The 27,775-nt window shown below is 49.9% G+C and overlaps 1 long non-coding RNA gene across 1 annotated transcript in view; it reads right to left on the bottom strand.

Moving 5' to 3' along the window:
• LOC111177596 (uncharacterized) overlaps positions 1 to 27,775 on the bottom strand; it is a 150,532-nt gene that overhangs the window by 25,935 nt on the left and 96,822 nt on the right. The window contains exon 5 of the long non-coding RNA XR_016392058.1: positions 866 to 27,775. This is a non-coding gene — a long non-coding RNA (uncharacterized LOC111177596). The remainder of the gene's footprint in view (positions 1 to 865) is intronic.

The raw sequence follows: 27,775 nt of genomic DNA, 5'->3' as shown, positions 1-27,775 counted from the left end.
CACGGCCCACCGCTCTCTCCTCCCTGTGGCCTCCGACGGTCCACTCCAGTGTCCCCTTGGAGGAGGCCAGGAGCCTGGGGCACAGCATTCTGAGGCTTGTCTCACCCAGACCTCCCCTCTCCTGACCCTCAGACGCAGGGCAGAGAGGATCAGTCCACTGTCACCTGCAGATCCGACCACACTCGGTGTCCCCGACCGCTCACCCAACATCACTCACTACTTGGTTCTGGTGCTGTGTCGCCACACAGGCGGGAGCAGCAGTCACACTGACCTCAGCAAATGCCCTATGGCCTTGCTTCCCCCGTCAAGGCCCCAGCATGGCGCCTTTGCCTTAGCTGGCGATGTGCATCACTCAGGGCTTCCAGACCAGGGTCCTCATCCCAAACTGGGCCAAGTGGACAAGACAGAGACCCTCCCCCCATCCCGCACAGGGCAATGCAGAGCACCGAGACAAAGGGAAATCTGCCCGCAGGGCGGCCTAGTCTCAGCTCTACCCCTCGTAAACTGTGGCACCTTGGGCTTGTCACTTCACCCCTGCACGCCTCAGTTTCCCCATCTGTAAAAGGTGTCAAATGCCATGCTTACCTTACTGAGGGGCATGGAAAAACAAACTGTTCCAAACTAAGGATACGCTGCCGTTACTGCTTTGTTTATCAGCAGCCGTGGGTCAAGCCCGGTATTAAACACGCTCCGTGGCTGAACTTTAATCCTCACAGCAGCCCCAAGAGGTGGATAGTCTTATCCTCGTTTCACACAAGAGGAAACAGAGACTCAGAGAGGTTACGGGACTTGGCCGAGAATACGAAGCGGGTAAGTGGAAGAGCCAGAATTAAAACCCAGTTGTATCTCATTCCAAAGCAGGTACCTTTCCGTCTTCCTAAGGGGGCCATGCAGCTCCCAATCACTTCTGTTCAACCGCTGTCCATATGGGAAGGGGCTCTCAGTGCCACACGGGCAGAAAGGATCCTGTTGATGAAACAAGGGGTTCAGAGGCAGTGAAGGCACAGACCCATCCCCCTGGGTGCGGGGATCAAGACGCTGGCTTGGGCAGATCAGGATCTGAAGTCACTTGAAGTCTGGGTCCCTTCCTCTGTGGAATGGGAGGGAACTACTGCATCTGCCCCAGAGAGCTGCTGGGAGGATGGTGGTGGGTGGGAAAGGCGGAGCGCAGTGCTGCCTCTTGGCACACAGGAGCTCGAACACGTGGGCACTTGTTCCCAGGAAAAGGCGGACCTTCTGGGCTGCCTGGGGTTTTGGCTCCTTTTGCCAAGAGTTATGAGTCATCACTCGTTTGTTCCTTTGCTTGTTTGTTCATCCATTTACTCCTTCAGCCACCCTTTCCTGAGATGCCCACTCCCTGCCCACCCTCGGGTGGGCTCCAGTCACAGAGGACTCAGTCCCATGTGGGACTGTCCTCATGGAGCTGTGAGCACGAGGCAGACACAGACACCTCAGCCAGCGTGGGCCTCTCCCTCCTGGATCCATAAAATCTAGAGTGGCAGGAGAGAGACCAGAAAGGGTCAAGAGAACACGGAAGAGGCTGCTTTGGGGAGCTCACGCAGCTCTGAACGAAAGGAATTAGGACGGTATTTCTTCTTTCTGAATCTCAGGCAAAACATTGAGAGCTCACTATGACCGTGTGCTAGCACCACTTTCCAGCTGGAAGAGACCTCGATCATCACTTCTCCGATGAGGCCATGGAGACCTTGGAAGGGGAACTTACTCAGGGCCACACAGCTAATAAACCACCAAGACCCAATCCCATGCCTCCCGGCTCCCAGTCTTAACATGTTTTGCTTCTGCTATATTATCCATCTCCAGCCTTGTCCAAAGGTGTGAGATATTAGCAATCTTTCACTTAAGGGTGGAGAGATTGCTCCTGCCACTTAAATATAGTTCCTTGTTCGCCTTCAGTTTATGGGAGCTTATCTTAAATAGGTGCAGTGTCTCAGATAGGTAACTATGGATCGTGAGCTGTCATCTACAGTTGGCGCTCAAGATAGCACAGCTGTTGTTTAAAGCCCTAATTAAATCCTAACTCAAGCAATTAATTTAGCCTCCTAATGCTTAGGATCTGAGTATATGGATTCAGACTATCTTTTTCTCCTCCTTCCCTCCCTTCCTTCCACAGCTATATAAGATGCATTATGTCAGCCACTGTGCAGGCACATCTAGGGATCCAAAGACAATCACAGTTCTTATCCAAAACAACCATATTTCTGTGATCGGGAAGATAAGTAGGGCAGGAGCATTTTCCCTCCACGATGAGAGCAGACTTTGGAGACCCGCAGCCCTGGGCGGGATCCCACGGCCAGCCCTTGTCAGTTGTGTGTCCTCAGCCACAGTGCAGCTTCTCCGAGCCTCTGCCTATCCTGCACCTTAGCAGGTGGAAAGGGGCTTGGAGACTCACGTGATATATTACCTGATTTCAGGCAGGATCCCCTGAAAATCTCCCCAGAGTTGAAGAGAGGTAACATCTAGAAAATCTTGTAAAACGAAAACAAAAACTTTGGCGGGTTGATACTCTCCAACCCACCTTTACCTTCTGCCAGATACAGCCAAAACTAGAGACAAGATCATCCATGCTTTGAAGAGACCATGCCCCTCAGCTGTTCCATCGGTTCCTCAAAATGAAGCGTGCAAAAATAAAGCTCATCTATGTGCAATGTGGGGTTCCTGGATTGTGTTCTGAAACAGATGAAGGCCAGTAGTGGATATGAACACACACACACACACACACACACACTCAACCAAGTGCAAAGGCCTGCCCATTCTCCGACTCTTCTGCACCTCCCCAGTGTGTCGCCTTCTCTTGATTTCCACAGCTTTGCCTCAGTCCTTGGCTGTATCTCATGTCAAGTTGTGCTTTAGCTTACTAGGCGTCTCCCTTCCTCCAGCCTCCCTCCCAAGCCACCCTACACTCCACTGCAAAGTGCAAAACACTGCCCATGTGTCTCCAGTGCCAGCTGGGAATCCAAGACTTCTTGTAATTTACAGAAATGAACAGCCTATTTATATTTAGTCATAGAGATCGTCTCCACTCTCCCTTCAAGGTGTAATCTAATCGGATCCCAGAGGATTACAGGAAAGCATCTGAATGCAGAAACTTAGGAAACTTTTTTCGCTCTCATAATGAGTACCAACATCAAGCCCAGCTCCAAGAAGTAACTACGGATAAAATGTAAACATGTTATAATCCAGTCTTCAAATGAGTGCAGGTAAAACTGGTGAAATTCGAGTAAGATCCATGGGTTGTATCAGTGTCAGTTTCCTAGCGGTGACACTATACCACAGTTATACAGGGTATTACCCTTGGGGAAACTGGGCGAAGGGTGTAAAGATCTCTCCCTATTATATCTTACAATGGCCTGTGAATCCACAATTATCTCAAAGAATTAAAAAAAAACAAAAAAACAAGCAAACAAAACATCTTTCCCACTGAAACATTTTCCCTACAGTTCCCTATTAGTCCCCTCCTTTCCGTCTTCCATCATCATAACAAACCAGATCCCACGACAAAAAATGAGGATATTTTCAAGAGAGATCAGAGGAAAGAGCCTATAAAGCCACTATTAGCCTTAACCTTGGAGGTTTATTATCAGAGACCCGTTTAGTAATCCCACATGCTTATGAGCGCTTAGCATCTCCTGGCAGGATGCCAAGAGCCCATGAACACTGGAAGCATTGCCAGATGGATCTTTGGGGCCCCAATATCTTGGCACCAAGGCTATTTATTGGCCCTAAATGTGCCTCTTTAATGTCCAACAATAATAGACAAGATGAATACCCATGGTGGTCAGATATCGTGTGTGTGCACACAGCCCTTTCTTTGGGGGGGACCATCCCTTTCACACACCGTGTGGTCTGGGAGGTACCACAGTGTGGTGCCCTGGACCCTGCCCCTCCATGGGGCCAGACACTGACCCAGGCTAGCCCTGGGTGCAGTGATTGGTTCAGGGATGTGCACATGACCCAAGCTCAGCCAATCAGAGTCTTGCAAGGGCTCGTCAGCTGGAGTTGCTTTTTGCCTGAGTCTTGGTGCCAGGGAGGGGTGAAGCTGAGGCTGCCAGCAGTCATCTTCTTTGAGCACAGGGAAAAAGATCGATCTTAGCAGGAGTGAATGGAGCTGACACATAGAGGGTATCAGCTGAGACAAGAAGGAGGGTAAGAGAGAGCCTTAACAAGACACTCGATTTCCTCTAGACACTGACATGCCTGCCCTGACCCTCCAAAGCATTTCTCAGTTACACTGTACCATGATATGTTCCCCCCTTTTAAAAATCCAGTCTGAACTGGTTTCTGTCGCACGTGACTCAGAGAGTTATGACTTCTACACTACCCTAATTAGATAATTCCTTCGTAGCAATACAAGAAAGGCAGAACAATCCAGGACTCCCAAACCTTTCATGCCACAGGTTTATATAGATTGTCCAGAAAAGGAAATGCAGGATGTTAGAGAACCATAAAATGCCCCTCCTGGAGAATAAAGGGAAGGGTGATACAGTCTAGGAAAGGTTGCAAAGAACCACTAAAGTCTCACTTCTGCTCTTTACGCTTCCTCTAAATAACTCAGCACAGTTAGCACTAAATCTCTCCCAATATTTTCTTTAGTTAAAAAATAAGTTATTCTTATTTTTTAAGTTTAAGTTATTATGTTTTATTCTTATTTATTCTTAAATAAGTTACTTTTTTGGCTATCTTCCCTGTCATTGAACCCCTATCTGCCCCCAAATATACCATTTTGTTCAAAGTGATTTACCCTCTAGAGTAAACCACAACCTTCTATTTTATTTTTCTAATTTTCCAGTTCCATTACCTTCTCTGCAGCAAATTGAATGGTGTCATATAATCGCACCCATGAATTACCAGACCCTCCAGCGTCTGATAGGATTTTTGGAGATGAGGTTGCTTACACAAGGGGTAGGAACCTAACTTCAGGTAGACCAATCAAAACCCTTGTCCGAGGCTTGGGAATTTTATCCATGAGACAGCATGAGTGAGACACTCTTCATGTCGTGTGGTTGTACCTTCAACATGTGGCCTGGTTCCTGGGGCTTGGGGCTGTCCATGACCATGTGGGCCAGAGAGGAAAACGGTCCAGCTTGAACAGCAAAAGCCAATAAAGCCCTTATTAGGGACAAGAGATGGAGGGAGAGCAAATGACTTTTTGTTCTGACCTGTTTCCGAGGTCAGGAAGCCTGCTTTCCTTTGGATTCTGTTAGAAATCCTGTGTCCTAAAAATAAATCTCCCCTTTCCCCCTTTCAGTTAAATCCAGGTGGTTTCTACCCGCTTGCAACTGAGGAATCCTCTGTAATACATTCAGGTTCTTGCTAAAGTGTAAAAGGCTTCCTCCATCCTTCTCTTCCTTCCTCGTCCCCTTTCCCCCTTCCCAATCAAATGTGTGATTGCTGGCACATGTATATTATGCAGAATATCAAATATAGGCCAATGGATGTCACCATGGTAAAAAGAAAAAAAAAGAAAAGCAAAAGAAAAGCTCACCCTTCTCCATGCTTGTTAGTAAAAGGAGACAACAATGTGGCCTTCCCCCCCTGCTGCTGCTGTGGAGCGGGTCGGGAAGGTCAGCCCATGCTTTGGCATGTGAACTTCTTGTTCCCACCAAATCAGCTAAAGTGCGAATGTTTTATTTAAGCAGACATGTGTCAGCCTCCGTTTGAAACAAAGACACTGCCAGCACTGGCCATCACAAAAGCAGGGCTGTGTGAGACATCTTTACCAAGGCAGTGATTTTTCTCTATTGCCAGGCACCATTTTGGAAAGTTGTTGTGGGAGGTTAGTCTGCACTTTAATGACATCTGAGACACATCCATGGCTAATGCTTTTGAAAAACAAAGCACTGGGAAGGTTTCCGGACTGGGGAGGTGTTGCAATCAAATGACCCACTGAGGCTAAATTACCAGCCTCACAGAGTGTTTTCTAGAAATACCATTCTGCCTCAGCCTGGGGCCACCACTCTTTCGCTTACTCTTCCAATTAATTATTGTGTTTTAACACTCTCTCCAAAGATAATTGCCTGTCAGTGTATCAGTATGTAACACCTCGGGGTGAAGGATGCTCTTGCACTCCGTCTGTCAGCACTAATAAACACGGGGCGGGGGAGAACCCACCTGCTTTCCTGTGATCGGCCGAGATCCGGAGCCTCTCATCCTTCTCATCAGTAAAGGTGCCGCCTCCCTAGCTCATGCTTAGCGCAGCCCGATGTGGCAGAGGGGAAGAGAGACTCCACGGTGCTCCACGGTGGTAGGAGCCTACCCGATCTCCTGATCTCTTCCGTGATTCTGAGGGTGGCTTCTTTCCAGTAGATCTGTGCTTGCTAATGTAATTTTGAGGACTATGGGGTAGATAGCAAAGGAGGATTTTCATTTTTACCACCTATCCCATCCCTACCGAAAGAAACGGTAGAGATCAATAGGCTTTGTATTACAGAGCTGGTAAAAAAAAATTTTTTTTTTTCAAAATAAATCATGGTTGGAGGGGTCTTTGGCACTCTTTAGAGCAAAACAGAAAAAAACAGAGAAAAAAATAAAGCAACACAGAAGAGTGATGGAACGCTAGGGCTGAAGCTATTTAGCTTTAAAGACTGCCGCATTAAATATTTCAATAGGAGAAAGAAAAAATGCCCCCTTTAGAATTAAATTGAACCCATTCGGTGAATGTATGAGCATCATATGGAGTAAGTGTCAATTAAAGTGATAAGTAGTGGGTCTGGCACCGCGTTCTGGATTGTTCTGAGGTCTGCTTCCCTGGTGTAGCCGTTTGGTGCTTTGGGGGAAATTGAAACTGATTCACCAAGTGCGACGTCGGATTCTTCTGAGACGCAGATTCTTGTCCAATACCTCTGAGTTAATTGGCATTTTATTCTCATTTAAATCTCTGTCACAACCTTTTATTTTATGCTATTTTTTTTTTTGTATTTCAGAGGAAGCTACGATTGCAGTGTCTTCCCTGAAGCTTTCAGGGAGCTCAGAACAAATTAGGCAGTGTCATATAATCTCACCCACGGACTGCAGAGCCCTCCAGCTTCTGTCAGGATTCGGTGGGGGGATGAGGTTGCCTGCCGATTGGGCTCTCAGTTGCAGGATGGAAAGGAAATGGAATCACTAAGGGCACTGAAATTTTTCTCCCAAGCCCAGTTTGCTTCCTATCCCCTGGGTCAGTGGCTACCTTGAAACGCAAGACCTTCCCTTGAAAGGATGGGGAAGACTCACCTGAGATGGGAGAGGGAGAGTCTGGAATAAAGGATAAGGTTATGCACAATTATAAGTTCTGAGGTGGGTGCAGATCTGTAGCCTGGGCAATAGGAATGCTGACAGGGTGAGTACCCAGGATGCCCGTTGGCAAAAGAAGGCCAGTGGGCTGTTGGTTTCATCTTCTTAGGGAGCCCTCCTCAGGGAAGTCCCTGAGTTCTTGACCTGAGTTCCCTGTCCATCTCCAGAGGGCCTCAGTCCGTGGTGGCCTTCCCAGGAGGGTTCAGCCTCTCCCAGTGCCTTGGACAAGCGGTATGATTAGGGCCAGTTTCCACATAGGCCCCACCCACTGTGGGCGTCACCAAGTACCTCCTCCTTTCATACGGACTTCCAGATTCTCAATTAACCAAAGAATGTTGCCCTAGGAACCATTGGGTTAAGACTGCTGTTTCTGCCATCCTTGGCAACTCACATGTCCACAAACACAGACATCTTCACTCACTCTTAACCTCACCTCTCATCCCCCAAAATGCTCTGGTCCTTTTGTGGTGCACAATATTCCCAGCTTCATCAGTTTGTTGGAACCAAAATGCCTCAGTACTTAACAGCCTTAACTCAGATTGTTCTGGCTCATCGCATTCGCCTGCTGATACAGGACGCCCCCCACCACCCCCAAAAGCACCCCCTCCCAGTAAAGCGCACTTCTGGGAATCCACAAGGAGGGTCTCATGTGAAGCCTCCAGAAGTCGATCCTATTCCCAGTTGAAAGGATCGTCCGTGACCACCAGGTATCAGCTCTCCCACCAAGTGCCCATTGGGAATTACATCCACAGCCTAACATCAAGTTTCCCTGCTCTCACCCACTGCTCGCAGATGGCCATCATGCTGCCCAGAGCCCTCCCAGGACCCGTGCAGGGGAGGAACGCATGCTTCCTCCACTCCGCAGCCCACTTTGTCACCTGGGCTCCCTTAACACTGCTTGAGCCCCTGGGAAAACAGTCGTATCAGTCCCCTCCCCAGCCCTCACTCCACAGCGTTCAGACTTGGTCCAGGGAGAGGGATCATGCTCTCTTCCTCCATGGCCCGTCATATCTGCTCTCACCATCTATGTACAGACCTCCTGCCAACACCCTCTCCTCCGGGCAGCAAGCTCTCCCCAGGATCTGGCCAGACCACCAGCTCAGCAGACACAGTGAGACACTCACTCCCCTTAGGCCCAGCTGGAATCCCTGCTCAAGGTCTGAGCCGCATTCTGCAGTTCTCTTGGCCAGTCCATAACAAAGGCTGGCACAAGCCGTGCTATGATCTCCTAGCCCATCCAGCGTGTAGCCTTCACTGGCTTCTCAGCAGCATGGCCTGGTGAGAGCCATTATTTCACGGCCTTGAATTCACTCATGAAGTTGTAATTTGTCTTTTTCTTGTCTCGTCTTCAAGTTACCTGAGGGCAGAGCCCATGTCTTAAATAGTTTTGTGCTCTCCCACAGCAGGCAGCCCTGGTACAGAGGAGATACTCAGTGGTTATCAAGGTCAACATGGGACACCTGGAATGCGATAGGACAATCTCAAAGTCCCCAAAGGCCCTTATGAAATCAAATTTTATTAGATTCTGATTCAGGAGGTCTGGAAGAGGTGCCTGAAGGTGACTACATTAAATAATCAACAAAATTCTGGTCACCACCATCCTCTGGAACCACTGGCCTAGATGTGGAACGCGTGGGTCACCTGTTTGGAGTGGGGCGAGCGTGGACTCTCTTCCCGGCTGTGTCCCCCTAGAAACACCTGGACGTCTCCTCCCCCATGGTTCCTGTTTCAACATCCCCCATAGACCACATATCATGTACCTCATCCGCTGGACACTTCCATCAAATTCCGGTGTGAGATCCCCTTGGCTAGCTCCAGTGCCTCCCCTGCCTTCCTGGCCTTGAGAGATGCCAGCTTCACCTTATCAGGGACATTATCCTGGAGCCTCGAACTATCTGTGGTCGAGCCTGGCTTTGGTTTCAAGTCTGTGTGACGCCAGAAACCCGGCTATGGAGATTGAGAGAAGAGAGAAGGTGTTACCATCCTGCCACACCGAATCATGGTTTTCTCTCTCCAAAATGTAATTCACCACCCCAATTTGCCAGCTTGCCTCTGTTTACCTTGGGCTCTGATAGGTGTCTGGCTAGTTTAATTCAGTCCAAGCGAGGGACTTAAATGTTTAAAAATACTTTAAGCTTATTTCTCCCATTCCACTTCCACCCCCTGACAGTATCCTAGGACTTTTCAAAATTTTATAATTAACCATCCCCTGAAAGATGATGGGAGATTCCCTGGGAGATCTGTGACATAGTCACAAATGACAACTATTATGGATTGTAGGCTAGTTTTGTGTCCTACTCTTCCATGTAATTGTTCTTTTACTATTAAAACTATTTTCAACTAGATACCAATGAGAAAAACTGACACTGATAGAACTGCAAGATCTCCAGGAGACAGAAGTCAGCACACAGTAGGGGAGATGTGCATCCCCAGTCCCACCTAGGCTCTGGGTCCCTGAGGGCAGTGATACAAGGATGGTGATGCCCCATGGAGCAGAAAAGGAGCATCAGTAAGGGCTGTGATACCTGGGATGCTGGGCCTGTGGGCGAGAAAGCAGTGGTACCCATGAACTGGACAAGGCACCCTGGCCAATGCCTTTGGACATGGCAATGGAATAGCAACATGGCTGGGAGGGCTGGACTTATTTCTGAGCACACATGAGGCATCACCTGAGAACTCCCAGAAATACCAGATGGGAGTAGAACATTTTCAGAAGCTGGGGGTCCTGCATCATCAGCTGGGGGCAAAGAACCAGAGACATCTGAGGTATTACTCTCCATGCGATCTTTATTTGTCTCCTGGTAAAGTTAGGTTTAAACACTTAGCAGAAGCATTCAAGGAGAAAGGCTCAGGGCCATCTAGTCTCATGGTTTTAAACATCAACTGTCTACTGACAACTCCCACATTTATATTTCCAGCTCAGACCTTTTCTTCTGGACTTCAGTCTTACATAGCCTAAAACCCACTCAACATCTTGACCTAGACGGCTAACGGGTACCTCAAACTCAACATATCCAAAATTCCTAATCTCCCCTACTCAAAACTGTCTCCACCTACAGCTGTCCCCAGCTGAGCTGTCACACCGCCATCCTTCCCCTGGCTTAGCTCAAAACCCTGGAGACGCCTTCAAGCTCTTTCTCTCTCTCACACCTCACATCGAATAGAGTAGCAAACCTGGAGTTTCTCTACCTTCAAGTAGATCCAGATTCTGACCACTTCTCCCCACTTCCCCTGACCCCATGCTGCTCAAAGCCACCATCATCTCTCCTCTACATCCTAGCAAAGCTTTCCTAAAGGGTCTCCCTGCTCTCATTCTTCCCTCCCTAACTTCTCTTCTTAACACAGAACCAGAAGATTCCTTTGAAAAGTGAGATCTTGTCTCTCCTCTGCTCAAAACCCTGCAATGTCCCTCCACGTCATTCAGAGTCAAACCCCAAATCCTTACAATGGCCACTAAAGCCCTGTGTGATCTGCACTTTCCACCTCCATCCTCGTGACTTTTTCTCCTCCCTCCACCCCATCATCTCGGCCCCAGCCACAGCGGCCTCCTTCCTGTCCTTGAACATGCCAGCACGGCTTTGGAACTCTGTTCAACCACTCCTTCTGCCTAGAAAGCTCCTCTCCCATCTCTGCTTGGCCAACTCCCTTATCTTTATCACGTCTCTGCTAACATTTCACCCTGTCCCTGAGGCCACCCTCTGCAGTCCACACCTCCTGCTACACTCTCTGTCCCCCTTTCCCAGCTCTACCTTTCCTTTCCTCTTAGCACTTGCTGCTTTGAACAACTGTATAGTTTACTTGTGTACCATAGTTACTCTGTCTCTCCCTCCATGAGAATGTAGTTCCACCAGGGTATAAATCTTTGTTTCATTCACTGATGTGCCTGCCATACAGATAATGTAGGAGTAGGCACTCAATAAATGTTTAATGGTAAACATCGAATGGATAGAGTTTGGGAGCATGTATCAGATAGCAAAGGAAGGTGCACTGCCAAAGATGAATGCAGAAGCAATGACTTAAAACCAGTAGCTCTTAGAGTAAGATGCACCAGCTGTTTGAAGGTCCAGTTTGAAGGTGAAAAGAAGGTTCTTTGAGAAAGCCAAGATGGGTGGAATCCACTGGAGATCTCAGTGTCTTAATGCTGAATAAGGACATTAAATAATGATAATGAAAACTCCACTTTTCTTAATAGAACCTCTTTCCTAGACAGTCAGTTCATCCACCAATGATTCTACAGGATAGACTTAGTAATCCCCCCCCCCTTTTTTTTTTTTTTTTTTGCGGTACGCGGGCCTCTCACCACTGCGGCCTCTCCCGTTGCGGAGCACAGGCTCCGGACGCGCAGGCTCAGCGGCCATGGCTCACGGGCCCAGCCGCTCCGCGGCATGTGGGATCCTCCCGGACCGGGGCACGAACCCGTGTCCCCTGCATCGGCAGGTGGACTTCTCAACCACTGCGCCACCAGGGAAGCCAAGTGATCCCTTTTTATAGTTAAGGAAACCAGGGCTCAGAGAGATAAGCAAACTTGCCTGGTGTTCCCTGACCAGGAAGTGGCTGAGCCAGCTAGCTCTGGCCAACTCCCAGTCTCAAGTTCCCTCACCTCCCTGCTCGTTGCTATGCCAGCCAGAGAAGGAGAGAGAATGAGGGGTACCTCACTGCTGGTTGAGCAGGCAGATATGGGGTCATCATTCTTCAGAAGTGTCCGGCGTGGAAGGATTCCTTTAGAGACTGAGGTCATTCCAAGAGATGCCAACACACATTCCTCTGCACAGCTGAGCTCCCCGCTTGAACATGAAGACCTCATTCCCCGAAAATGCGCATAACAGAGTCTTCTAGCAACACTACCCTGGACCTTCCTCCTCTTCCTCCACCGTCCTACCCAGAAACATTGTCCATTCCTCACACCTGGGCTAGGTGACCTGCTCCACTTCCATTTTTCCCTCCTTTTCCAAGAGGAAATAGAATCAGTGGCGATCTGGAGACCCATTCTGGCATTTTAATCAGAACGATAGAATTGGCGGCCTAAAGGGCTCTGTGTTGACCAGACAAAGGCCACATTGAGGGCTGTGGTCAGCCAGCAGAAAGGAGTCATGACTGTGTCCAGCTTTATGGCAGCCAGACACAAAGGAGGTTATTCACCCAAACTAAGTTTTGAAGATTCTACAGTGCACTATTTGGACCTTGTGGGGATTGTTTTGTCTATTTCTGTGGACGCCGACCCACCCGTCGCTTGGCAGAGCTGAGAAAGCCTCCACAACTCACTTGCAGATGTCCTGCAGTGCCATCCCACTTCTGGACTTTATACTCAGTAGCAGACACAACTGGGAATTCTTGAGCTGTTGCAAAATGGGTCATTTGGACCCAAATTCCGGTCTCTGAGTATGTTCATATGGTGGATTGTTGGAGCTCCCTTGGCCGGAGGAGCCATGGATGTTGTCATTATGCCTCCAGGGTTGTAAAGGCCCCGCGAGAGACAGGTGGCATGTTCTCAGACCACTGCAGCTGGAGCAGGTCTTAGGCAATGTCTAGTCCACCCCCATGTGAGAAACCATGGCCCTAAGATGGGAGTCACAGTGCCATGATGACGGGCACACTGACAAAGCCCATCACTGAAGCCTTCTTTTTCTGTCCCTACAGAGACCGTGATTGCCTTGGCCATGGCACTGGGCCATTCTGTAGGCAGCAAAGGCTGTTGCAGCCCTTGACATTCTGCTTTGGTCTGGTTCTGCTTGATGCTTTTTAAGTTTGTGTACTCGGCAACCTCAGTCATTCATTCCACAGACTGGTATTGAGCACCGACCGCTCCTACATTTACTGGGCACTCTCAACAGTAATGATAACTGACGCTCCCAGAGCATTCACTGTGTAACAGGCGCTGCTATAAGAGCTTTATCCACAAAAGCTAATTAATCCTCACCACAACCCTGGGAGTAGATGAGCTAGTGATAACATGTAAGAGAAGAAGTCTGAAAATCAATGAAGTCCAGATGCTACATTCCCTGGTTTCCCAAAGGTTGCCTCATCGACAGCCGTAAAAAGTTAACGAGGAAATTTCCATTTACAAACTCAACCTGATCACCCAGGAGACATCCACACTCTCTTCCACTTTGCAAATCCCCCCAACCCCACTCCTCTCCCAGCCCCTGGGACCAAGCAGCCTCCTAAGGGGAAAAAACATTCTCTTGCTCACAGGATTGCCAAATGTCACAAGGATCAGACTACAGAATAGGGCGGTACTGCTCTTAAATACAAGTTGCCCCCAAAGAGATCCACCTGGACATTCTGCGCAGACCTGCTGGTCCCCAGCGAACTGGAAGCACCTCTCTTAGTCACCACGCGTTCTCCTCCCTGAGTGCTGCAGGCATGGTGGCTGTTCAGCAGACGTCAGTGCTGATTCATGTGTGCAGGCATGCATAAGTGAATTGGTGGATGGATGGAAGGATGGATGGATGGATGGAAGGATGGATGGATGGATGGATGAGTTTGTCAGATTTCAGAGACCTTGAGAAATTCCCACCCAGAAGAATCCCTAAAATGCCACCTTTCCAATATGTCTAAAATTCTACTACTGAATTTTTATCATCTTAGGCTGTGTGGGCCAATATGGTAGCCACCGGCCCCATGTGGAGATTTAAATTTAAATCTCAAATAACTAATATAAATAAAATTAAAAATTCGGCTCCTCACTTGCTCTATCTTACATTTCAAGTGGTCAACAGCCACAAGTGGTTAGTGATTCCACAGTGGGAAGAACAGATACAGAACATTTCCTTTATCAGAGAGAGTTCTCCTGGACATCACTGCTCAAAGGAACCATCTCTTCAATCTTTTTTAGTTCACAGACCCAGGGCGAATCTGATAAAAGATATGGATTTTCTCCCCAACAGAAAAAGCGTGTGAGTAGTACGTGAATTGCACCCATAGTCAGACCTTCAATGAAACTAAGTTGAGAACATCTCCTCTAAGTTTAAATCTTTCTTAGAATTGAAATAATCCCTTGGAGAAATAACACAGCAAGTATCAAGTTATGAGTTTTCTCTGCCTGAGTGTGTGTGACTGTAGCAGATACTCTCTGGAGCCATACCCATCTGGTCTGTACCAAGAGGAGGAGGTGAGTGTCCTAAGGATCTCAGAGGCTGGGGAGGCAGGGAGAGAAGAGACGGGAGGAAAGAGAGAGGGCACGTTGGCTGTGAAGACACTTGTGTACCGGGCAGTGGATCAGGGGACCGGTTTTTCCCATACTGCGTGGTCCATCATAAGCAAGACTCTGACGACAGTCTGGCATGATGTAAGTGCATAGTAGTTGCTTCATGTAAAAAGTGGTGAATTTCCATAAAAGGTATTGTGTAACACAAAGATGAATTTCAAATGATTACTGGGACTTCCCTGAGTGGTCCAGCGGTTAAGAATCCGCCTTCCAATGCAGGGGACGCAGGTTTGATCCCTGGTCGGGGAACTAAGATCCCACGTGCCACGGGGTAAACTAAGCCCACGTGCCTCAACTACTGAGCCCGTGCGCTCTGGAGCCCATGCGCCACAACTAGAGAGAAGCCCGCATGCCACAACAAAGAGCCCACGTGCCGCAATGAAAGATCCGCGTGCCACAACTAAGACCCCATACAGCCAAAAATAAAGAAATAACATTTTTAAAAAGTGATTCTTGTCCTCAAAGAATTTAGTCTCCTGTGGGAGAGACAATTATATTTATAGACAATAACAACAAATGACGATGGCTGACATTAACTGAGCATATGCAATGTACCTTGTTATGTATTATATGTAGGTCATATATTTTTTCCCATCCAATCATCCCAATAACACTGGCGCAGGTGCTACTGTTATTCCCATTTTATTGATGACAAAACTGAGCTTCAGGAGGGGAGTTACTTGTCCACCGATGGAGCTGAATTCAGATCAGGTCCCCTGACTGCAAGGCCAGCGTTTGCTTCACAGCATCAGGTTTCTACAGGTCTGGGCACACTCAGGCCCAGGTCAAGCAGCCCATATCCCAGGACAGCTGGGCATCTCTAGGTGGGGATGTTTATATAGGTCCGAATATGGGCTGGCCAGTGAGTAGGTGTTCAGTCTGGCCTCCATAAGACCTGGGTGTCTGCCTGTGCCCTCTGCCCGGGGAGGGAGGCCTCTCACAGCCACCTGCCAGGTGACTGTGCACTGGCAGGACCCACCTGGACATCTAGCACTGCCTGCACTGCCAGTGACCATCGGCTCCACTGAGGGAGACGACAGGCCAGCCTTCCCCAGCCAGCCGCCCACCTTCTCCTCCCCACAAGTCCCATTGATAAGCAGGCCTCCCACACACTAGTCAGAATGGAAATAACGATCAATGTGAGAGCGAGGTTCGCCCATCCCATAACTCCCCGAGCCCAGAATCCTCTTGGTAGGGCTGGGCCCCTGCACCGCTATTGGCAGTTTTGCCACACACACCACCTTTTGGAGCCACACAGCCTTGCGTAGCGCAGGGCTCTCACCCTGTGCTCTGCACACCCACGCCCCCAGGCTTAATCCCCCTGCTGTGCTCAGAAGGGGGCCTGCTGGCCTGCCCTCTGCTGTGAGGTTTCCACGGTCCACCTGGTGTTTTCTAGGGCACTGTGGGGGACCTGGAGGCCAGGGCCGTGGAAACAGAGGAAGGCGGTGCACAAGGCAGACATCCTGGAGATGCCCAACCCATGGAGTCGCTTCTGCTGCCCTGTCCCTGTGACTCCTCCAACTCTCACAGGGCCCAGCAGTCTCTCCCTCCCTCTCTCTCATTCTCATACACACACACACACACACACATCACCATACCCCGCTGTGTCACTCCAGGCCCTCCTGCCCCTCCCCTGGGGCCAGCGTGACTCACAGGAGGACCCTCAATTTCAGCCCAGTGCAGGGTGCATCTCCCACCACACACACCGCCTCCCGCCTGGCCCTCGCTCCGGGCCGCCCACCCTTACGCACCCTGGCTGCGGGCCTCCTCCCGGCCTAACCAAAGCCTCACTGCCTCCTGGTCTGCCCCGTGGGGAAGGAAGCCCACGGGACGTTGCCCGTCTCAGGGCTGGGGAGGACTGCCGGAAGGACACAGCAGAGGGGCCGACGCCCCACCTCTCCTTCCTCACCTGGCAGCCCCTCAGGCTTCTGCGCCGAGGGTGAGGAATGGGGGCTCCCCGTGACAACACACACCTTCTGCCTTCTGCCGGGAAAGGGAGGCCTTGGCGCCACGCGGCCACACCTGTTCTCTCACCGGGGCAGGTCAGTGAGAGGGAGCGGGTCCGGAATGAGAGTCCACAACTTCTGGCGAGTCATCCAACCTCTCTGTGCCTCTGCCGCCCCTGCAGGGTGAGGATGATGACCCTGCTCTGGCTCACCTGGGAGCGGAGGCCTGAGGGTCACGGGAGGTAAGCCATTTAGAAGGTACTTCGGAAAGCACATTGCTGTAAATAGAAAGCTTGCTCTTTCTCAGAGAAGGATATGGAAATGCACCCATGCTCGCACACGTGCACACATGCACAGACAATTTTGCTTTAAGATCTCCATCGTGTTCCCAGGATAGCACTGGGGACACTGAGAAATCTCAGGCGTGGCTTCCCCTCCAGGGAAGAATCCGGTCTTGTTGGAAGAGCAGAAGAACATTCTTCCAGAGGGTGAGGACAATTCCAGAGGCTGCTGTCACCTGGGCTGGAAGGAGGGCCTCAGAGGGATTGTCTGAGAGCAGGTGAGAACCTGGCAGCCGCCCTCCTGTCCATTTCCAAGCCAGGCAAAGGGAGGTCTCGAAGAATTCAGTGATTTGCCTGAGGATGGACAGACAGAAAGTGGCGAGACCTGACAGAACAGTGCATGTGCCTGGTGCACCTTCAAAGGCCTGCCCAGCACCTCATCCCTTGCTCTTGATGTAGAATAAGCACACACTTGTACACATGCACGCACACGTACACACACACATCCCTCCTTCATTGTGAACTGAGTTTAGTGACGGTAGCCACTTGTTGTGCGAAAGTAATGAGGTAGTGCCTGCACAATAGCTCAGGCCACTGTCACTGTGCCCCGAGAAGGCAGAGAATAGAGAAAGCCAGAGCAGTCCTCTCTGCCGGATGTGAGGACAAAACAGGGCCTTGGCTTCAAGGAGAGCGCTGGGCTAAGTGCTTTCAGTACTTATTTCATTTAACAATAATCCCATGAGGTTGTCATAGTCATCCTCTTCATGGGGGGGAAATGGAGGCCCAGAGCGGTTAAGTAACTTGCCCCAGGTCACACAGCCAGTAAGGGGTAGCACGGTCTATCTGCGTCTAAAAAGCAAAGATCTTCTTCTGCTCTATACTGCATCTCCAAAAAATTTCACCTTGACTCCTGGCAGCGAGATGGTTCATAGAACAGAGCCTGGGTCACAGACCTGCCCTCTCCAAGCAGTGTTGGGCTGAGTTTGTTGGCCTGCCTCATGGCCCAGGGGCCTGGCTCCAAGGTTGCCTCAGCCCAGCCAACAGGGGCAGTGGCCGTACTCTGACCTGCAGGCTGGTGTGACTGTCACCTGGGGTTCCACCTCCAGGGTCGCCTGAAACTGAGACCAAGTGGGCCATGCAGAGGCTGCCCGCCGGGGTCCCTGCAGACCGTCCCAGTGTTGTCTTGTGGCCTGAGTTTAGGGACCCCAGGTTGCTGGCCCTCAACCAGTGCCAGACTGCGCTGGTCCAGCTCCAGGCTGCCCCAGTGGCAGTGGGGGCGGGAGTGACGGTGCTGTCAGGGCTCTTTAATTAGTTTGTAGGGCCTGCCTGTACTAAGGCTTCCATTTAATCCAGAAAAACAGGTTTTTGGTCTGGGAGCTGGGCGGGGGCGGGGCGGGGGGGGAATATTTCAATTGTCCACATTCCTGAGGCAAACACTCCCTAGCAGTGGTGGCAGGGGCAGGGCAGGAGCAAGGACTGGGGCACCGGACAGACTGGAGCTCGGCCCCTGGCTTTGCTGCTCCCAGCAGAGCGACCTGGGCACGTCGAGGTGAGCTTCTGGGCTTCAGTCTTACCACCTGCACGATGGGCGTGATGGGATCTGCCTCACAGGGTCCTTCGAGAGTTCAGTGAGACTCTGCATAGGAATGTGCCCAGGACGGGGCCGGCCACAGAGTGGGGAAACTGGGGATCCCTGCCCTCCTTCCCGAGGATGAGTAAGGCCAGCCTGGCAGCAGGCCTTTTCTTGAGGACGTGGAGGGGGAGCCATCACCGCGGCTCCCTCTGCCCTGAAACGAGCCCCGCTTCCAACCCACACCCTCCCAGCCCACCCCACCACAAACCCACAAGAACCATTCCATGGAGATCAGAACTGAAGAATGTGTGTGTAATCTCGGCCAATGATCTAAGCCTCAATATATTTTCCCTTCCTTTTTATTTTTTTTTAAACTTTAATTTCATTTAGCCTGGCTTCCATACTAAAAATACCAACCCTTGAGATAAAAGCATGTGCATTATGACTGTGCCTTATTCAACCTTCCACAATACAGAGAGTGCCTGAATAATGGAAAGGGAAAAACCAGATGCTTCATGCAATGCTCCAAGCCGGCTAGAGCTCTGTCTGCAGCAGCGAAGGGTCTTTGTGAGGAAATCGACCATTTTCTCCCAGAGCGATAGTGCTGGAATTAGGGAAGGGCTGTGGGAAGGCATGGGTCAGCTACTTGTACTCCTTCTCTGAATACAAGGAAACTTGACTCCAGATGAAATCCCGCTGTGGTTCCATAAATCATGACCCCTAATATACTTCATGCATCTGTAACAGGAAGGACCAACACTCCTGCCCCCCTGGGGGGTGTCGCCATGTGCAGAGAGTCCATAAATCTTCATCCTGCCTCCCTTCTGCTTTCAGGGGTTAGCGTCGGGGCACCCGGCCAGGGAAAAAACCAGGGGTTTCAAAGCTTCTGCTACCTTTCGTGGAACCAAAGGGCCCACCAGGGACAGTGCCTGCGGTGTAAAGGCAGTACAGGTGATGGCCGGTCTCCTGCTCTATGGCTGTCCTCTGAGGATGGTCTGGAAGTATAAGGATGAATAAAGGGAATGGACACCACTCTGCTCTCTCCCCAGATGGCAGGTAACAAATTTAGGAAACAGTTTCCCCGCCTTTCTACGGGCCTGGACTCTGAGTCCCTGGAGATGATCGTTGGTGCGTGTGTGTGCGCACGAGCTCGTGCACCTGTGTGTGTGTGTGTGTGTGTGTGTGAGAGAGAGAGAGAGAGAGAGAGAGAATGGAGAGGTGGGAAGGCCTAGAGTGGAGCCTGCTTGGAAGCTCCAGGGCCCCCTTGACTCTCCTACTGTCCCCAACTTCTCCACCCAAAGTCAGTTCAGTGTCATTTTAACTCGGATCCCTTGGGCTTTGGGAAAAGGATGCTGGGGAATAATGCTGTCCCTCCCTCTGTCTGGCAGGGAAGGGGGCTTCATCTGGAAGCAAGTCCAGCCCCTATGCATAAAAGATGGGGTTCCCTTAACTGGAGAGTCACCTCATGGAGATTTCTCAGAAGAAAGCAACACTGCTGGAAGGGAGGGGGGACGCTGGGGCTCAGGTGAATAGAAGGAGACCGAGGGGCGCCCACAGGTGCCACCCTCGCATCGAGTTCACTGTTCCACTGCTGCTGTTACTGCCTCTCGATGGGAAAAGTCCTACTTAACCTGTGCCTTCAGTGTTTTCCCCTGTGTTACAATTCCTTTCAGACACCCACAACCCTTCCTTACTGTTTTGGCAGAATTAGGGGGTGGAAAGGGTGCCAGGAAGTGTGGCTCCCCTCCTCACCCCTCCAGGGAGGCCACGGTGGTAGTAGCAGGACCACATGGAGGACAGAGAGCTTCTGGTGTTGTCAGCAGTGTCTCCTTTGGACATGGAGAAGACAGCCTCCCCACGGATACCCCGAGAGCAGATCCGAGGGTGATGCCTTTCCCCAAATATGCCATAGGAAGGTGGCCTTCTGGGTGACAGTGATGTCTTTAAGTTATGTCTCCAAAGGGTTTTCAGTGGCATTTCCTTTGCAATATGCTTCCTAATTCAGTTGTTCCAGACTCTAGGCCACAGACTTCTGGAAGCCTGATTTCAAGGGTTCTCTGAAATCTTTTGGTTCTGTGTTCCTTAGGCTTGGATCCCAACTACATACAATGGAAAAACAGCAACAGCTTAAAACAAGATCAACATTTCCTACCGTCTCATATAAAAGATGTCTAGGGGGAGACAGTTTGGAGGCGAGGAGAAAGCTCTGTGATTCCATCAGGAGCTGAAACTCCTATCTTTCTTCTCTGCCGTCTTCAGAATGTGGCTTCTACCTTTATGGTCCAAGATGGCTGCTGAACTTCCAACCATCAGACCTCTGTTCCAAGCAGAAAGAAAAGAGGAAGGGAAGGCATACATCCTCCTCAGTCGAGGTGATTTTCCAGAAGTGCCAGACGATGCTTTCATCGGCCAGAACCTGACCACGTGGTCCACACCTTAGCTACAAGGGAGGCTGGGAAATAGAGTCTTTTATCCTGGCTGGAACATGTTCATCCAAAACTGGGGATTCTATTAACTAAGGAAGCAGGGGGAGAATGGATACTTGGTAATCAATTAAAAATCTCTGCCATAAGCCCCAAGCATTTATTAACTTAGGGCCCTTATCACGGGGAAATGGCAGAGAGGGAGGCAGGAACAATTTTTTACGTCATAAACAGGTCTTCCCCACAAAGGTGGAGAACCATGACGTCGTGTTAAAATATTTCTCTTAAAGGGCATCATCCAGAGCAGGAAGCATAAACCTGAGGAGGGCCAACATCCTGGGAAGTGGACACTACCATTCCCTCCGTCCAGCACCTTCCCCCTCTTCTGAGAAACGCACCTTCCCTTAGTCCAACCAGGGGTCGGAAGCCGGCGCCCTGTACTCAGAGGTCCTGCCCACCCACCGCAGGTGATTGGGCCAGAGCTGGGTGCCTGGATCCTTCTGATCCAATCAGAGACCCGGTCCTCCAACCTTTCCTTTCCTCCCTCTCCTCCCAGAAGGAGGCAGCAATCCTGGGGAAGCGTGTCCCTCTGCAGGTCCAGAGTGGGGCTGGGAGGGACAGGACTGAAGCCACATCCTCCAGCCTAGTTCCTGTCAATAATAAAGCTGACTGTTTGGAAGGAAGGAGAGTTATTTCTAGGCCCCTTCAAGCCCCAATACTGTTAAGTAGCAAAGGCGAGCTGCAGAGCACTAGGTACCATGGAACTTTTACGGTGCAGAAAAAGGAAAGGACAAGAACAGCACAATCCAACCAGGCACTGGCTGCCTCGCCTGTAGAACACTGTGCTAAGGGCAGCAGATCTGCTGGCGAACCAGCCCTCGAGGAGCTGAGAGTACACGTGTGGAAGATGGCATTATAACAGCAATCACAGCCCCAGGGCAGGCATTAGGACCTGAAGGCACAGAGGATTATAGGAGCCAGAGCAGAAGGTCTGGCCCCATCCTGGAAGGCCTTGCTGAAAGGTGAGTAGGTGTTATGCAGACAAAGGGGAGTGTGGCTGGGAGAGGGAGAATGGGGTGGAAAGAATTCCAGGGAGAGGCAAGTGTCTGTTCTAACACTCCGGGGTGAGGCGGGGTACGGCAGGTTCAGAGAAGTAAGGGAAGCTCCCTAGGGTGCACCTGTGGAATGTGAGGGGGTCGAAGGCTGCAGTGGTGTCAAGGCTCCAGGGATGCTGGCCTGGAAAGTGTTGCTAAAGAGGGTGGACTTTATTCTGGAGTGGGAATAAAGTGGAGGACGCCACTGAAGTTCTCAGTGGGGCAGTGGAATGGTCAGGCCCACATTTTAGAAGGATCATTCTTGTGCTCCTTGGGACACCATAGTGGGGGAAGCACGGGGGATGGGTGGGGGTCTGAGAAATGATGGTGACTCAGACCCAGGTGGTGGCTCAGGGGCCCGAGGTGGATGGACAGGAGAGGTATTTAGGACGTGGAAACAGCAGGCCGTGGGGATGGGTTGGAGCTGGTCAGAGGGAGGGAAGAGTCCAGGTGACTCCCAGGTTGGACAGCTAAGTTGGGAAGGTACCACAGCTACCCTTTATCAGGTCACTTCTCTGTGCACCTTCGTTTCCGTAAAACAAGGGCCTTGGGTTTTCCAGGGTCCTTAATGTTACTTCCTGATGCCCCCAAAGCCCTTAGAGTTGTGAAGGAGGGCCCAGGTAAGCTAGAGGAGTCACAAAGAACTTTGGGAACAGATCAGATATGAGCATCACCTTGGAAAGAAGGATTCAGGTGGACAGATGGGACAAGGGAAGGAAGAACAAGTGGGGCCACAGCACAGGCCAATGTGGGGTGATGGCAGGTTTCAAGACCAACCATGAAACTCATCACATGGGACATGGAGGGTCTGTGCTGAGGACCGGGTGCTGATCTCTTCAGGTAGATGGGATGTAATCAGAGTTGGTCAAGAACTATACCTGACATGTCAATGTTTGGAATAGGGCCCACGACTAGCCATCTCCCACACCCCACTCTGGGTGAAGCCAAGCACTCCCTCCTCCTCTGTGTGCCCAAAGTATCCCAAGCAAACTCCTATCTGGCATTCATCAGATTGTTTGATGGTTGTTCAACTACACACCTGTGTCCCTGTAAAGAACATTAATTGTCTGAGGACAGGGGTGTGTCACAATAATGTCAGTTACAGTAATAATTTAGCTGCCACTTACTGAGCACTTACTAAGTGCCAGGCATGGTTCTACGTATTCAGCAGGCGTTCTCTCTTTAGAGACGTCCTAGGAGGCAGGTAACACTATTATCTCCATTTTACAGATGAGGAAATCAAGGCCCAGAGAAATTACATAATAATTCGCCCAATGTGACACATTGAAGTAAGAGAAGATCTATGTTGATTTTGTTCATCTCTGTGTCATCAATGCCCGGTACACACTTGGGACACAGTGGGTTGCCATGGCCTAGTGGGTGACAAGACACATGGACAAATGCAGCCTGGTGTTTCCAGACAAATGTGTCGGGGCCGGCCTGTGGATCACTGTAAATGTTTATGCCTTGGCTCACCCTTTGCTCAAAAATGGCCTCTCTCCTAGACCTGTCCCCAGACAAAACACTGCAATGTAACTTTTAAACAAACAAAGAAAACCCTGTGGCGGCTGAAGCAATCCGTCGCCAATCCAGTTGAAGGGAGGGCAACGGATGTTTTCAGAGGTAAAATGGTGGGAAAACCATTCTAAAAGGAATAATAAGCAGAAGTAGCCAATGAACTGGCCCAAGAAGACCCAACCAACCAACCGACAAGCCAACCAGACCATACTATCTATAACTAAGAATCCAAGCTTTCCAAAATTTACAGTGAAAATTCAAGCTTTGAAAGTTGGAATGAAACTCATTCAAATCCAGTGTGCATAAAACAAATGTTGGGATGCGTTGGGAGATTGTTTAAAGTTTTATAAATACTTCCATTGTTTAAACAAGGTACCACGACATGGATGACCCCTACAAGCATTATGCTAAGAAGTCAGGTGCAAAAAAAAAAAAAAAGAAGTCAGGTGCAAAAGACCACATATCGTATGATTCCATTTATACAAAATGTCCAGAAATAGCCAACCTATAGTGGCAGAAAGGAGATTAATGATGGATGGCCTGGGGCTGAGGGTAGAAATGGGGATTGGCTGTAAACAAACACAAAGATCTTTTGGGGGTGATAAAAATGTTCTAAAACTGGATTGTGGGGCCTCCCTGGTGGCGCAGTGGTTGAGAGTCCGCCTGCCGATGCAGGGGACACGGGTTCGTGCCCCGGTCCGGGAAGATCCCACATGCCGCGGAGCGGCTGGGCCCATAAGCCATGGCCACTGAGGCTGCACGTCCAGAGCCTGTGCTCCACAACGGGAGAGGCCACAACAGTGAGAGGCCCGCGTACCGCAAAAAAACCCAAAAACAAAGAAACAAAAAAAACTGGATTGTGGTGATGACTACACAATTCTGTACATTTACTAAAAATCATTGAATTATACACTTAAAATGGATGAATGTTATGCTATATAAATCATAGTTCAATAGTTGTTTTTTTAAAAAAAAATCAAGAATCTTTAAAACAACCAAGAAATTGACATTTTATAAAATCTCCATGTAAAAGATCTTAGAGATTACTGAACCCAGCTTTACAGAAGGCCCAGAGAAACGGTGTGGTTGACAAAGGCTTACAGAAAAAAGTGAAGAACTGGATGAGGCTGAAGTCTAGATCTCTAGATGCCCAGGTAGAACCATCCTCTTGGTCCTCGTAGAGTTTGCTTGGGGTGTCAAATTGGAGGGGGGATTTTCCTTTGATTGCCCATAGGTACTCTCAGTGTGGATGCCAGCTGCTGCCTCCCTGGGTCTATGAGAGCGGAACCCTGGCAGCTCTCCCAGGGAAGCTTATAAAGACATGCTAGGAGGAAGCAAGAGGTGGGCTGGACAACACCCTACCCATCCCTCTCATCCCCAGGTGGTGGCGGGTGCATGTAGGAAGCTACTTCTGGTTTCCAGGCCCATAGGTATGTAGTGCCCCAGTCTGCACCTCACCTCTCTCCAGGCGAAGGGTGCCAAAATCCAGCTGCCTCTTAAATCAGTCCCCACTAAGTCTCCTGGGGAGTCAGTGTTTGCTTAAGACAGTCTGTCAGCCAAGTGGAAGGAGGTGAGAACTTCCTACAGTGTACGATTTTGATGTGGCCTTGATATCCAAAGTGAATGTAGCCTGTCATCCACACATACACCCATACCAACACTAAGCCACTCATCCCCATCCAGTCATCTATCCACTCACCCATCTATCATTCTATCCATTCATCCACCCATCCACGCCTGCATCCACCCATCCATCCATCTCTGCACTCCTCCCTCCAAAAATCTATCACCCGGCCACCCACCCAGTCATCAAGCCTATTCTCAGGCAGTCTCCAAGCCATGCTGATCTTCAGCTCCACAGGAGATGACAACCTACAGCATACTCGTTGGCACTTTTAACTTTCCAAAGCCCATGTATACTGGTAGGTCACATACATGCTCCAAAAACTTCTTGCTCCCCCGTCTTCATCATCTCAGAAATACCTGATTTCTCACTCCTTCCCCTCCCACATCCAGTATACCAATAACTCATGTGAGCTCTCCTTCCAAGGTACATGCAGAATCCACCCTCTTGCCTCCATCTCCTTCCCCCACCACAGTTCAAGCCACCATTTACCAGCCACCTGGACTCTTACGTCAGCCTCCTCACTGACCTTCCTACTTCCACCTCTGCTCCCCTATCATCACAGTAGCCAGAGCCGATCAGATCACTTTGCTCCCCAGTGATTTTCCATCCCAGAATGAAATCTGTATTCCCCATCTTCATCCTTAAGGCCCTCCAGGCCTGCGTCTCTGTCTAGTTCTGTGCATCCCCCCATTGGTCACATGGCTACAGCCATGGTGGCCTTTGTTCTGTACCTCAGTAGCTCAGGCTCCTTCTGTCCTCAGAGACTTTGTCCTTGCTGAGGCCTCGGCCAGGAAAGCCATCCCTCAGATCTTCCCATGGCTGGCTCCTTTCTGCCACTCAGAGAGGCCTTCTCTTCTCACAGTTTAAAGAAGCTCCCTCTTTCCTAGTTGCTGACATTATCACATATTTTCACTCTAGTACTTACAGCTATTTTTTGAAACCAGAGTCTGAGTAAATCACATTGACTATTCACTCCCTAATTAGTCAGGACTCTTATTACAAAATTATTGGTCTTAATTGAAAAAAAAAAAAAGGAGGGGGAGGGAACAATACTCTGTAATGGCCTATACGGGAAAAGAATGTTAAAAGAGTGGATATATGTGTATGTATAACTGATTCACTTTGCTGTACAGCAGAAACTAACACAACGTTGTAAATCAACTATACTCCAATAAAAATTTTAAAAAAGAAAAAGAAACGGGGAAGGGGGTTTACTGGCTGATAAAATTGGGATGTTCAAGAGGCAAGCTGGCTTCAAGCAAGGCTAAATCACCGGTTCCATCAAGACACCAGGAATCGCCCTCTTCTCCTCATCTCCTGACTCTACTGTTCTCTGTTGGTTTTCTTCTCAGGCAGGCACTCCCCATACTGGCAAAATCAGCCGCCAACAGCCTTGAATCACCATCATCACTGGCTATTCTTGAGAGTAGAGAAGCCTCTCTCTCCAGAAGCCCAGTGAAATCCTGAGAGGACTCTGATTGGCCCAGTTGCCCAGCACTGAACCAATCACTGGGCCCAGCAGGACAGAGAGCTCTGATTGGCCAGGCCTGGTCACATGACTGCTCAGGTGTGTCGCCTGCCTGCCCAAACTACAGACACTCAGAAGGAGGAGAGTGGTTTCCCCAAAGAGAGAGTAGACAGACAAAACATGTCCCTCCACGCTGCCCATATTTCTCCTCCCCACTGGCTTCCTTCCTCCCAAGCACACACCGCCAGAGGGAAGTGAAATGTGGGTTCTCTCCTCCTGCGTTTCTCTTCGAGGCTGGGTCCTGTTCCAAACACCTCTTCTTTTCCCCTCTTCAATCCGTCTATGGCCTATACTGAGCACCTTCAAAGCACAAACCTCTTTGCAAAGAACTGCAGGAGGTGATCGGCAACTAAACTATGGGGCTAGCCAGGAAGAGAAGGTGACCTACAGCAATTCACCGTGAAAATAATTAATCACTTGGTTGTGTGGTCAGAGAAAGGGAAGTCAAGGAATTGCAGAAGGCTTGGGTGAGGGGTCAGAAATCAGGTTTGACACTTGGCCATATTTGAAGGGGCGGAGAGGTCTGCTTCAGGCCGTCCATCCTTTCCTCTGCCAGTTGTGGGTGTGTATGCTGTGTGTGTGGTAGTGGTGGAGGTGAGGATTGTGCCTTCACAAATGCAAGTATCCTGCCTCCGTGGTGACATTCAAAGGTCCCATAGGGCAGAACTGATTTTTTTCCTTCTAATGCGCTCAAAAAAACCTCCCAAGGTCATGTGCATCTTGTTCTTGATCATTTGAGGCCAACCCTACTTTTTGTGGGTCATACTTGTGACTTATTCTCATTGATCTATTCCTTCATTTATCTCTCAATCTCTGCCTTTGTCTCTCCAGCTCCGCAAGAAGTTGTGTCTGTAAAGCACTGCCCCTCTTCATCTCTCTCAAGAACATCCCTGCCCCCGCACTGTGGAGACCCAATAGCCCTTACCAGGAATAGCTGACCCCAGAGCTCAGGAACAGTCTGCCCTTCTGTTTCCACCACGCACCGTGGATCAGTTCTGTTATGGCTTCCAGGCCAAGTAATATCCCATGGGCATCACCCTCTGGCATTCAATCATTCATTCATTCAAGGGTACATAGGACTGCAAAGGGCATATGTCACCATTTGAAGAAAACCAAGTATTCTCCAATACTTTGGTCCAAACCAAGCAACTTTTGACCCCTCTCCTCCCATGCAAATGCACAAAAAACAGGCGGTGGTCTCACCCCAGCGGATTCTTACCTGTTGGCTGAGCTGGTCACCAGTTCTGCTTCAGCTGGTGCTGTAGACCCTGACTTGGCATTTCTCTCC

The sequence above is a fragment of the Delphinapterus leucas genome, chromosome 2, assembly GCF_059928025.1.
Source record: "Delphinapterus leucas isolate spDelLeu-1000000601 "Yukka" chromosome 2, BTC_Dleu_Yukka2, whole genome shotgun sequence".
Classification (NCBI taxonomy): Eukaryota; Metazoa; Chordata; class Mammalia; order Artiodactyla; family Monodontidae; genus Delphinapterus; species Delphinapterus leucas.
The sequence above is the reverse complement of the archived record's forward strand: the minus strand, read 5'-3'. Positions and strand labels throughout refer to the sequence as shown.